Raw genomic sequence first — 10,602 nt, 5'->3', positions numbered from 1 at the left:
AGGCCCTGCCTTGTTTATTACAGCCAGGGCTGAGAACCAGAGAGCTCTACACACGCACGCAAGGTTCTAAGCAGAGAGGTCACCTCTCAGCTGAACTGTCTCTGGGAACGTTTATATATATATTTTTTTTTATTTCAAAATATACTTTATGGGAACGTTTATATATATATTTTTTTTTTTGAAATTCGTAGCCAATCGTTCCAATTCTTTGCCAAATCACAAACGCCAGAGGTCACCTTGCACACGCCAAGGATCACTCTGCGCCAATGCTCTTAGCCAAAAGGCCTAGAGCCACTGCACCGTTCCTGGAAGTACTGCAATACCAGGTTCGTGCCATGGAGGTGGATGGGTCAGGTCCCCCACACACCTCCGTGGAGGTGGATGGGTCAAGCCACCCCACCCACCTCCTGTTTCCAAAAAAGCAAGCATATACCTTCCTGATCCAGGGAGAACCACCCGGAGGTCATGGTGGCTACTCCCCTGTCAGGTCAGTTACGCATGATCTTAGCCAAAAGGCCGAGAAGCGATTTTTTATATACTGTACAGGACCTCACAGGCCCCTGCGTACTTTGCAAAGTCCCCTCGGCTCCTCCCCACAGTCAGGTCTGCACCTCCCTCCTGAGTTATATCGGTTCCTGAAAGAAGGGCTTGGATTTCTATAGCGCCTTTCACAACCACCGGACATCTCAAAGCACTTTACAGCCAATGAAGTACTTTTGGAGTGTAGTCACTGTTGTAATGTGGGAAACGCAGCAGCCAATTTGCGCACAGCAAGCTCCCACAAACAGCAACATGATAATGACCAGAAAATCTGTTTTTTTGTTCTGCTGATCAAGGGATAAATATCAGGCAGGACACTGGGATAACTCCCTTTGCACTTCTTCGAAATAGTGCCATGGGATCTTTTTCGTCTATTTGAGAGAGCAGACGGGGGTCTCGGTTTATCATCTTATCCGAAAGACGGCACCTCGGACAGTGCAGCATTCCATTGGGGGTGTCAGCCTAGATTTATGTGCTCGAATCCCTGGAGTGGTGATTGAACCCACAACCTTCTGAACCAGAGGCAAGAATGCTACTCACTGAGCCACAGCTGACTCTGACGCAAAGTGCTTTGCCAGGAGAGCCGACCACGAGATGTTGTGAGATTGGCTGGTGAACACACTCCTGACACACGTGAGCAACAGCTTTGCAGATCCCCTGTACCCACAGCGAGCCGAGCCATAAAATCGAGACACGCGATCCCATGGACCCACTTTTACATGGCCTGATTTGGGGTACTTCACTGCGACTGTACAACCGCAGGCTCAGACCTCCGATAACTGAAGCCAGCCAAGTCCGACGCCAAATTTCTCGGGTTTCTGCCCGTTGCATCAGCCTCGCCCACAAAAGCAGGACACTTCAGGACCATTAGAGCTAGTTGGTTGTTTTGTGGAAAAGTTTGGCTCTGCTTCTTTGCAGAATCCAAAAGCTGATGTTACATTTGCATTGTAAGTGGCAATTAGCTGCAGCAATGCAAGCAGTGCTGAAGGTTTGAGGATGGGACGTGCTGTAATACTCCGACATGATCATAGGGATCAAGGGGTATGAAGAGAAAGCAGGAAAGGTGTACAGAAGGAATGATCAGCCATGATCTTATTGAATGGCGGTGCAGGCTCGAAGGGCCGAATGGCCTACTCCTGCACCTATTTTCTATGTTTCTATCAGAGGGCTGTGGGTTCAAGTCCCACTGCAGAGATTTCAGCATATAATCTAGTCCGACACTCCAGTGCAGTACTGAGGGAGCACTGCACTGTCGGAGGTGCTGTCTTTTAAACTTTAAACCAAGGCCCAGAGTGGCCTCTCAAGTCCCTTAGTGCTGTTTCGAAGCGGAGCAAGGGAGTTCTCCTGGGTGTCCTGGCCAATATTTATCTCTCAATCAACATCACTGAAACAGATTATCTGGTCATTATCACTTTGCTGTTTGTGGGAGCTTGCTGTGTGCGAATACCAGCTAGGGTGTGGGAACAAGAAGGCCTGGCACCCTTATATCGTCCAAGGAGTTCCACGCATGAAATCAGTGTCTCTCACTCTGCATGTGCTCTTCCAACATCTCAAGGCTACTTTTCCACTTCACAAGTTTACATAAAAGTAGAGCAGATAACACATACTAAAAGGGAAAAGGCTCAGATATCCCATATCCTAGACTCTTTTGAAGGAGGCCACCCTGGGCATCTTTGCATAGAAGAGCATGGAGTTAGATGGGGAAGGTAAGGCCACAGATGGTGGATGCAGAGAGGGTATTTCCACTCATAGGGGAAACTAAAACTAGGGGCATAGTCTCAGAATAAGGGGCCGCCCATTTAAAACTGAGATGAAGAGGAATTTCTTCTCTCAGAGGGTTGTAAATCTATAGAATTCTCTGCTGTGGAGTCTGGGTCTTTGAATATAGTTAAGGTGGAGATAGACAGATTTTTGAGTGATAAGGGAGTAAAGGGTTATGGGGAGCGGACAGGAAAGTGGAGCTGAGTCCATGATCAGATCAGCCATGATCATATTGAATGGCGGAGCAGGCTTGAGGGGCCAAGTGGCCGACTCCTGCTCCTATTTCTTATGTTCACAGGCTTCCCCCAAGTTGAAGACATTCCTGATCTCAGAGCATGTCCCCCGCCACACAGGTTTACACACAGCAACACACACAAACATCTTTCATATCTTGAAACGCTCGCTCTGTTTAAAGGTGCCTTTTGGAGCCAGCATATTGCACTTATGTCTTTGTAGATCAGCGAACACAAACCTACCAGTGCCACAGGTTTTTGAATGCAGCAGCACATAGTTAGTGAGCTGGAGAGTGAAAGGCGCTATATAAATGCAAGTCTTTCCTTCTTTCTTTATCTGTCTTTGTCAATGACAGGGCCATGCTTATGTTGCAGATTGGCTGCCGGTGTCCACCCAACAGATGGCCAAGTTCTTCCATTGGTTCTCCACTGGCTTGAAACTTATTGAGGTGATTGTTCCTCGTCATTCGCAGGTAGATGTGCCAAGGTCTGAGGCTATGGCTAGTGGCACAATGGCAGCTCTGGGGCCCGCATGCCTGCTTTTGTGTTGCACCATTACATCGTCAAATACTGCATTCGGGGTTCATCCAAAATAATCTTCACTTGTTGCCCGCTATGGGAATCTGCATCTTGCCCCAGATGCCTTGTGGTATCGCAAGCCCTTGTGAAAGTTGGTACTGGAAGAATTCCTTTCCATGCGCTCTCCTTTTTCAAATGTTCCTGTTCTAACCATGTCTGAGCGTGGTATCCACTCGGTTTGCCAACTCTGGCTGGAGGTTTCATCACATGACCTCCCTCCAACTGCCCCGCCCCCATGCTTCCCCCATTGGTCGCCCAACATGTCCATTCTCACGGGGCAACTCTTTCCCTCACCCAATTGGAAAGTGACCAGACTCCTCAATGACTGTCAGTCAAACATAAAAAATAGGAGCAGTAGTAGGCCATTTGGCCCTTCGAGCATGCTCCACCATTCAATATGATCATGGCTGAACCTCTAGCTCAACATCATATTCCCGCTTTCTCCCCATACCCCTTGATACCCTTTGTGTGTCGAAATCTATCCATCTCCTTCTTAAATATATTCAGTGACTTGGCATCTACAGCCTTCTGTGGTTGAGAATTCCACAGGTTCACCACCCTCTGAGTGAAGAAATGTCTCCTCATCTCAGTCCTAAATTTCCTACCCTGTATCCTGAGACTGTGACCCCTTGTTCTAGACTTCCCAGCCAGGGGAAACATCCTCCCCACATCTAGTCTGTCCAACCCTGTTAGAATTTTATACGTTTCAATGAGATCCCCTCTCATTCTTCTGAACTCTAGTGAATCATCATCATAGGCAGTCCCTCGGAATCGAGGAAGACTTGCTTCCAATCCTAAAGTGAGTGCTTTAGTGGCTGAACAGTCCAATACGAGAGCCACAGTCCCTGTCACAGGTGGGACAGATAGTCGTTGAGGGAAGGGGTGGGTGGGACTGGTTTGCCGCACGCTCTTTCCGCTGCCTGCGCTTGTTTTCTGCATGCTCTCGGCGATGAGACGGGTGCTCAGCACCCTTTCGGATGCACTTTCTCCACTTAGGGTGATCTTGGGCCAGGGGCTCCCAGGTGTCAGTGGGGATGTCGCACTTTTTCAGGGAGGCTTTGAGGTTGTCCTTGCAGCATTTCCGCTGCCCACCTTTGGCTCGTGTGCCATGAAGGAGCTCTGAGTAGAGCACTTGCTTTGAGTCTCGAGTCTGGCATGCGAACCATGTGGCCTGTTCACTGGAGCTGATCGAGTGTGGTCAGTGCTTCAATGCTGGGGCTGTTAGCCTGGATGAGGATGCTGATGTTGGTACACCTATCCTCCCAGGGGAGTCAGGCTTAGTCGACCCAATCTCTCCTCATTAGACAGTCCTACCATCCCAGGAATCAGTCTGGTGAAGCTTCGCTGCACTTCCTCTATAGCAAGTATATCCTTTCCTCGGTAAGGAGACCAAAACTGCACACAATACTCCAGGTGTGGTCTCACCAAGGCTCTGTATAACTGTAGTAAGACATCCTTGCTCCTAAGTCTTTTATTTTCCATTGTTGAAAGAAAATGATTTTATTCTAATACCCTTATGATTTTTCTCCCGGGTTTGCTCCCAGCAGTGCCCCGGAGATTTAACTTCAATTACTGGAGACCGCAGGACAACCCTGGAGGGTTGGGTACTCCAGTATCCATTCATGCACACTTGAAGCAGGAGTTTCCATAGTGACCTTGAGTGGGAACTCTAGTTGATCGCTGAGGCCAGATGAAGTAGTGTTTGGTGTGCAAACTTAAAGCACATGGTATCGAGGGTAATGTATTGGCGTGGATAGAGAACTGGTTGGCAGACAGGAAGCAAAGAATAGGAATAAACGGGTGCTTTTCAGAATTGAAGGCAGTGACTATTGGTGTACCGCAAGGCTCAGTGCTGGGTACCCAGCTATTTACAATGTACATTAATGATTTGGTTGAAGGAATTGAGTGTAATATCTCCAAGTTTGCAGATGACACTAAGCTGGGTGGCAGTGTGCGCTATGAAGAGGATGCTAAGAGGCTGCAGGGTGACTTGGACAGGTTAGGTGAGTGGGCAAATGCAATATAATAAGAATAAATGTGAGGTTATCCACTTTGGTGGCAAAAACAGGGAGGCAGATTATCTGAATGGTGACAGATTAGGAAAAGGGGAGGTGCAACGAGACCTTGGTGTCATGGTATATCAGTCATTGAAATTTGGCATGCAGGTACAGCAGGCAGTGAAGAAGGCAATTGGCATGTTGGTTTTCATAGCAAGAGGATTTGAGTATAGGAGCAGGGAGGTCTTACTGCAGTTGTACAGGGCCCTGGTGAGGCCACACCTTGAATATTGTGTTCAGTTTTGGTCTCCTAATCTAAGGAAAGACATTCTTGCTATTGAGGGAGTGCAGTGAAGATTCATCAGACTGATTCCCGGAATGGCTGGACTGACATATGAAGAAAGACTGGATCGACTAGGCTTATATTCACTGGAATTTAGAAGAATGAGAGGGGATCTCATAGAAACATATACAACTCTGATGGGATTGGACAGGTTAGATGCAGGGAGAATGTTCCTGATATTGGGGAAGTCCAGAACCAGGGGACACAGTCTAAGGATAAGGGGTAAGCCATTTAGGACTGAGATGAGGAGAAACTTCTTCACTCAGAGCCTGTGGAATTCTCTACCGCAGAATGTTGTTGAGGTCAGTTTATTAGATATATTCAAAAGGGAGTTAGATGTGGCCTTTACGGCTAAAGGAATCAAGGGGTATGGGGAGAAAGCAGGAATGGGGTACTGAAGTTGCATGATCAGCCATGATCATATTGAATGGTGGTGCAGGCTTGAAGGGCCGAATGGCCTACTCCTGCACCTATTTTCTATGTTTCTATGATGTTTGAGACCAGTTAATTCAACAGAGACAAGGGATGGAACCTGGAACTTTTTTGGTTTGTGTGGCTCGGGGGAAGAATTATTTATTTTGTTGTTTACAAGAGGTATTTGCTTCTCCAAAGCTCAGAGGATCAACAACCTGTTCAGGCCTCGGCCAATGTCGCTATTAAATGTGTTCATAATCAGAATGCAAGAACAGCCCAGAAAGACACTTACGCTGAATTCCCCACTTCCCTAAACTCCCATTAGGGTAACACAACCTTAGAAAAGGTAGACGCCAGCACAAGATATGTAGGAGAGCGGGATTCATAGTTTGAATGCATTAGCAGAGAGCCTGCAGACACAATAGGCTAAATGGCCTTTTTTTCTATTCATTCTCGGGCATGGTCAGCATTTATTGCCCATCCCTAATTGCCCTTGAGAAGGTGGTGGTGAGCTGCCTTCTTGAACCGCTGCAGTCCGTGTGGTGAAGGTGCTCCCACAGTGCTGTTAGGGAGGAGGTTCCAGGATTTTGATCCAGCGACGATGGCGGAACTACGATATATTTCCAAGTCAGGATGGTGTGTAACTTGGAGGGGAATGTGGAGGTGATGGTGTTCTCATGCGCTTGCTGCCCTTGTCCTTCTAGGCGGTGGAGGTCGCGGGTTTGGAAGACACTGTAAAATTCTACTGAAGCCCTGTAAATGTCTCACTTACTGTCCAGTCATTATGCGAATGATAATAGATTTAAAACAAGCTTACTGTGATGAGTGACTAAAAAATGTTCCCAAAAAGTTATTCCAAAAATACATGTTAATAACAATTTTGGAAATATTGAAAACAACTGTAATTAAAAAGTACTGTAAATAATATAACAAAACAAAATCCCAAACCTGTTCCCCTTTAAGGGTAACATTGCACCTGAAACACAAATCTATTTCTTTTCTTGCAGATGCTGATAGACCTGTTGCACATTTCAATTATTTTCCGTTTTTATTTCCAACAATTTTTTGAAATGGTATTTTATTGGCAATTGGATCATCGCCCTCTCAACACCTAAAGCCATCGACCAGATGAAGAGCACTGGAGAGCCTACAAGCAAGTGAGCAGTGAGATAGATGAGACTGTCGATTAACCTGTTTAGGAAACTCAATGAGGGGCAGGCAAGGAGAACCTGCGCATGAGCCCGAACAACACCAACTTATAGCGCCTTTAATGTAGTTTAAAAAAAAGTCCCAAGGCACCTCACAGGGGCGATTATCAAACAAAGTTTGTCACCGAGCCACATAAGGAGATATTGGGACAGATGAAAAGCTTGGTCAAACAGGTTAGTTTTAAGGAGCATCTTAAAGAAGGAAAGAGTGGTCAAGAGGCGGAGTGGTTTAGGGAGGGAATTCCAGAGCTTCGGGCCTCGGCAGCTGAAAGCACGGCTGTCAACGGTGAAGCGATGGAAATCGTGGATGCACAAGAGGCCAGAATTGGAGGAGCTGGAGAAATTTACAGAGGTGTGTTATTAAGAGAGTGAGGAACGATGGTAAGGGAAACTTCCTTACAGAGTTGTTGGAGCATTGAATGCTGTGAGTGGAGAGAACCCATTCAGTTTTTTAATGGAACATTTGATAAATATTTGAAACGGAGGCAGATATAGGGTTATCATAGTGCAGGGCAGCAGGATTAGTTTTGGATTGCTCTACAAAAAGCCTTGTGTGTAAGCTATTATAAAGGGCAAACTGCACAGTGCTTGTTATTTTCCATCATTTGATGGGCAAGGGCTCTTCCCCCGCTCTCCTCCTGCAAGTGCTGACTCCTCAATGGAATCCTAGTTAGGTATTACTGTGCTCCATCAGGGGGATATGGTGCTGTCCTCCCGTACCTCACCCACAGAACCATTCTTTATTATAAGCCTAGAAAGCAGGTATTGGCTAATCAACTATAGGGCTATCACAACCAAGTCCAAGCTTGGTCCACCCACCTTGTCCACACTGACCTACACTGGCCACTGGATCACAATCAAAGTTGGGAACCCAATGTGGTGGAAGCAGGGAAGTGGGGAGAGATGGGACACATCATTCACTGAAAGTATCCAGTTAATTGAGATTGTTGTCCACAAAGTCAGTGTCAAGATCATTTCGCTGATTGAAGCCCCCCTCCCACTCGAGAAGAGAAGTTCTCCCCAGTGTCCTGGCCAATATTTATCTCTGAACCAACATCACTAAAAAAAACAGATGACCTGGTCATTATCCCATCGCTGTTTGTGGGAGCTTGCTGTGCGCAAATTGGCTGCTACGTTTTCTACATTACAACAGTGACTACACTTCAAGAGTAATTCAGTGGCTGTAAAGCGTTTGGGACGCCCTGAGGTTGTGAAAGGCGGCTACATAAATGCAAGTCTTCCTGGCTTACATTAACACGGGACGAGAGTGTGGCGTGGTGGGAGATGAAAGGGGGAGCGACAAGCAAGAGGCCAGGGTAATTTTAGCTTTTCAATTCAGACGCCCAGCAGATCCCAATGGGAATGACAAGATGGCCGCCGGGCAGGGGACGGAATATTGAGTGGCAGCAGACCATTGCTAGGGACACGAGAAAACGGTCCGTGGAATAAGGTGAGCGTAGGGAAGGGGGGCGGTCGGGTCGGGCTGATATTGGTCGTGAGAAGGGGAAGGGAAGCCCAGGGTTGGGAGGGGGTCCGAATGATCCATTTTGTGGCCTGCAGGAGCAGGACTACTACTCTTGGCCCACAAGTATACCTTCAAAAATATCTTACTAATTGGGCCTCTTCTGGCCCTGGAATCGAGTCTCCACACGATCCTAAGGCGCAGGGCACTGGGTTAAAATAGCGCTGAGGTCCAAAGGTCATCTCCGAACGCCGATTTTTGAATATTGATGAGGCCCTCACCCGTTTGGGGGAGAAAGACGGATTTGCTCCCGAAACCCCAGGGTTACCCACCCTCCGGGATTGTCCTGCAGCCTCCAGGAACTGAAGATTAATATTCAGTACACTGCCGCGGGGCAACGTCTTGAGTTATTGGCTGTAAAAGCATTGGAAATGGGAAAAGGAAGGCTGACTGACAGTCAAGAATCATCTAATCGGGTACTGCCCCCTTTCCAATGGGCATTGGAAGGCGGTGCGGGGCCAGGAGCGACGTGTTGGCCGACCAATGGCCAATGGGGGTGGGGCAGTTTGAGGCCAGAGGTCATGTGATGAAATCTCCAGGGATAGATGGAAGCAGTGATGGCCACCCGATCAAACCCGGGAGTTAAAACAGCGACCTACAACAACAACAACAACTTGTATTTACATAGCGCCTTTAATGTAGTGAAACGCCCCAACGTGCATCACAGGAGTATTATGCGATAAAAATGTGACAACGAGGCGCACGAGTAGAAATTAGCGCAGGTGACAAAAAGCTTGGTCAAAGAGGTGGGTTTTAAGGAGCGTCCTGAAGGAGTGCAATGCCAACTGGGAGGTAAGCATTCTGCCGCACCGACACCTGGGGGTCCCTGGCCAAAGACCGCCCTAAGTGGAAGAAGAGCATCCGGGAGGGCGCTGAGCACCTTGAGTCTCGTCGCCGAGAGCATGCAGAAATCAAGCGCAGGCAGCGGAAGGAGCGTGCGGCAAACCAGTCCCACCCTCCCTTTACTTCAACCACTGTCTGTCCCACCTGTGACAGAGAGTGCAATTCCCGGATTTGACTGTACAGCCACCTGAGAACTTACTTTTAGAGTGGAAGCAAGTCTTCCTCGATTTCGAGGGACTGCCTGTGATGATGATGAAATACTTAATCCCCTGTAATCTCGTTGCGTGTGTGTGTGGGGCGGGTGGGGGAAGGCAGTTATGGTATTTAGTTACATTTTGAAATACCCCGTTGTTTCTGTCGCCACAAGCTTCCTTGATAGACGATTCCAAACACTCTTAACTCTTGAATCATCAGAAATGGAACTCAGTATCTGTTCTGAATGTAATTTCCGCTAATGCCCATTGATGCACTGTGCTGTACATTAAAGAATTAACCTGATAATCATTTGTCTTTTACTGGGATGCGTGAGAGGCAATCTTGACTCGGGAACATTGTAGGATTCTGAGCACTTGCATTTAAAAAGGACATCGCCACATTGAAGAGCAAGTGATGACTCCAAGACTGAAACCTCACGCTGATGAGCAGAATCTCGCTGTATTGAATTCATTTGCATTGGAGCTACGATCGACAAGGGCCATGATCCAGTTCTGTAAGGTGTTTCGGGGCATGGTGATGGGGGTGTAGCAAGAGATTTAACAGAACTGGAGGATGCAAGCACAAAAGTAGCAAGCCTTGAGCAAGGGTGAAGATTTGAATTGCTTTCCCTCTGACTAATAAGTGGAATAAATCCCATAACCTCAACATTTTTCCAAAAACTGAACAAATTTACCAATAGCAATGCAAAAACTCCAATAATCTCTCCACCAGCTTTCTCCTCTATCTCTCTCTCTCTCCTTTCACTCCCTTCTGTGCATGTGCAGATGACCCCTAACCTCCTGAAACGCAGGAAAAGGCTGTTGCTATGGACGCTGGCCTTGCACAACTGAATAAATCGCTAACGGCCGTTTCACATCGCTATGGCTAACGCCGCAATTAAAAAGCGGAAATTAGCGGGTTTTAAAATGGCCGATATTCCGGCGATCACAAAAAAAATATAATCGCC

General features: G+C 47.3%; 1 pseudogene; it reads right to left on the bottom strand.

Annotated features, from left to right (window-relative positions):
- Positions 1–289: 289 nt before the first annotated feature.
- LOC139235259 (U2 spliceosomal RNA) lies at positions 290–528 on the bottom strand (annotated as a pseudogene).
- Positions 529–10,602: the final 10,074 nt, after the last annotated feature.

This window comes from Pristiophorus japonicus, chromosome 22, assembly GCF_044704955.1.
Source record: "Pristiophorus japonicus isolate sPriJap1 chromosome 22, sPriJap1.hap1, whole genome shotgun sequence".
NCBI classification, from domain to species: domain Eukaryota; kingdom Metazoa; phylum Chordata; class Chondrichthyes; family Pristiophoridae; genus Pristiophorus; species Pristiophorus japonicus.
This window is presented reverse-complemented; position numbering and strand designations above follow the sequence as displayed.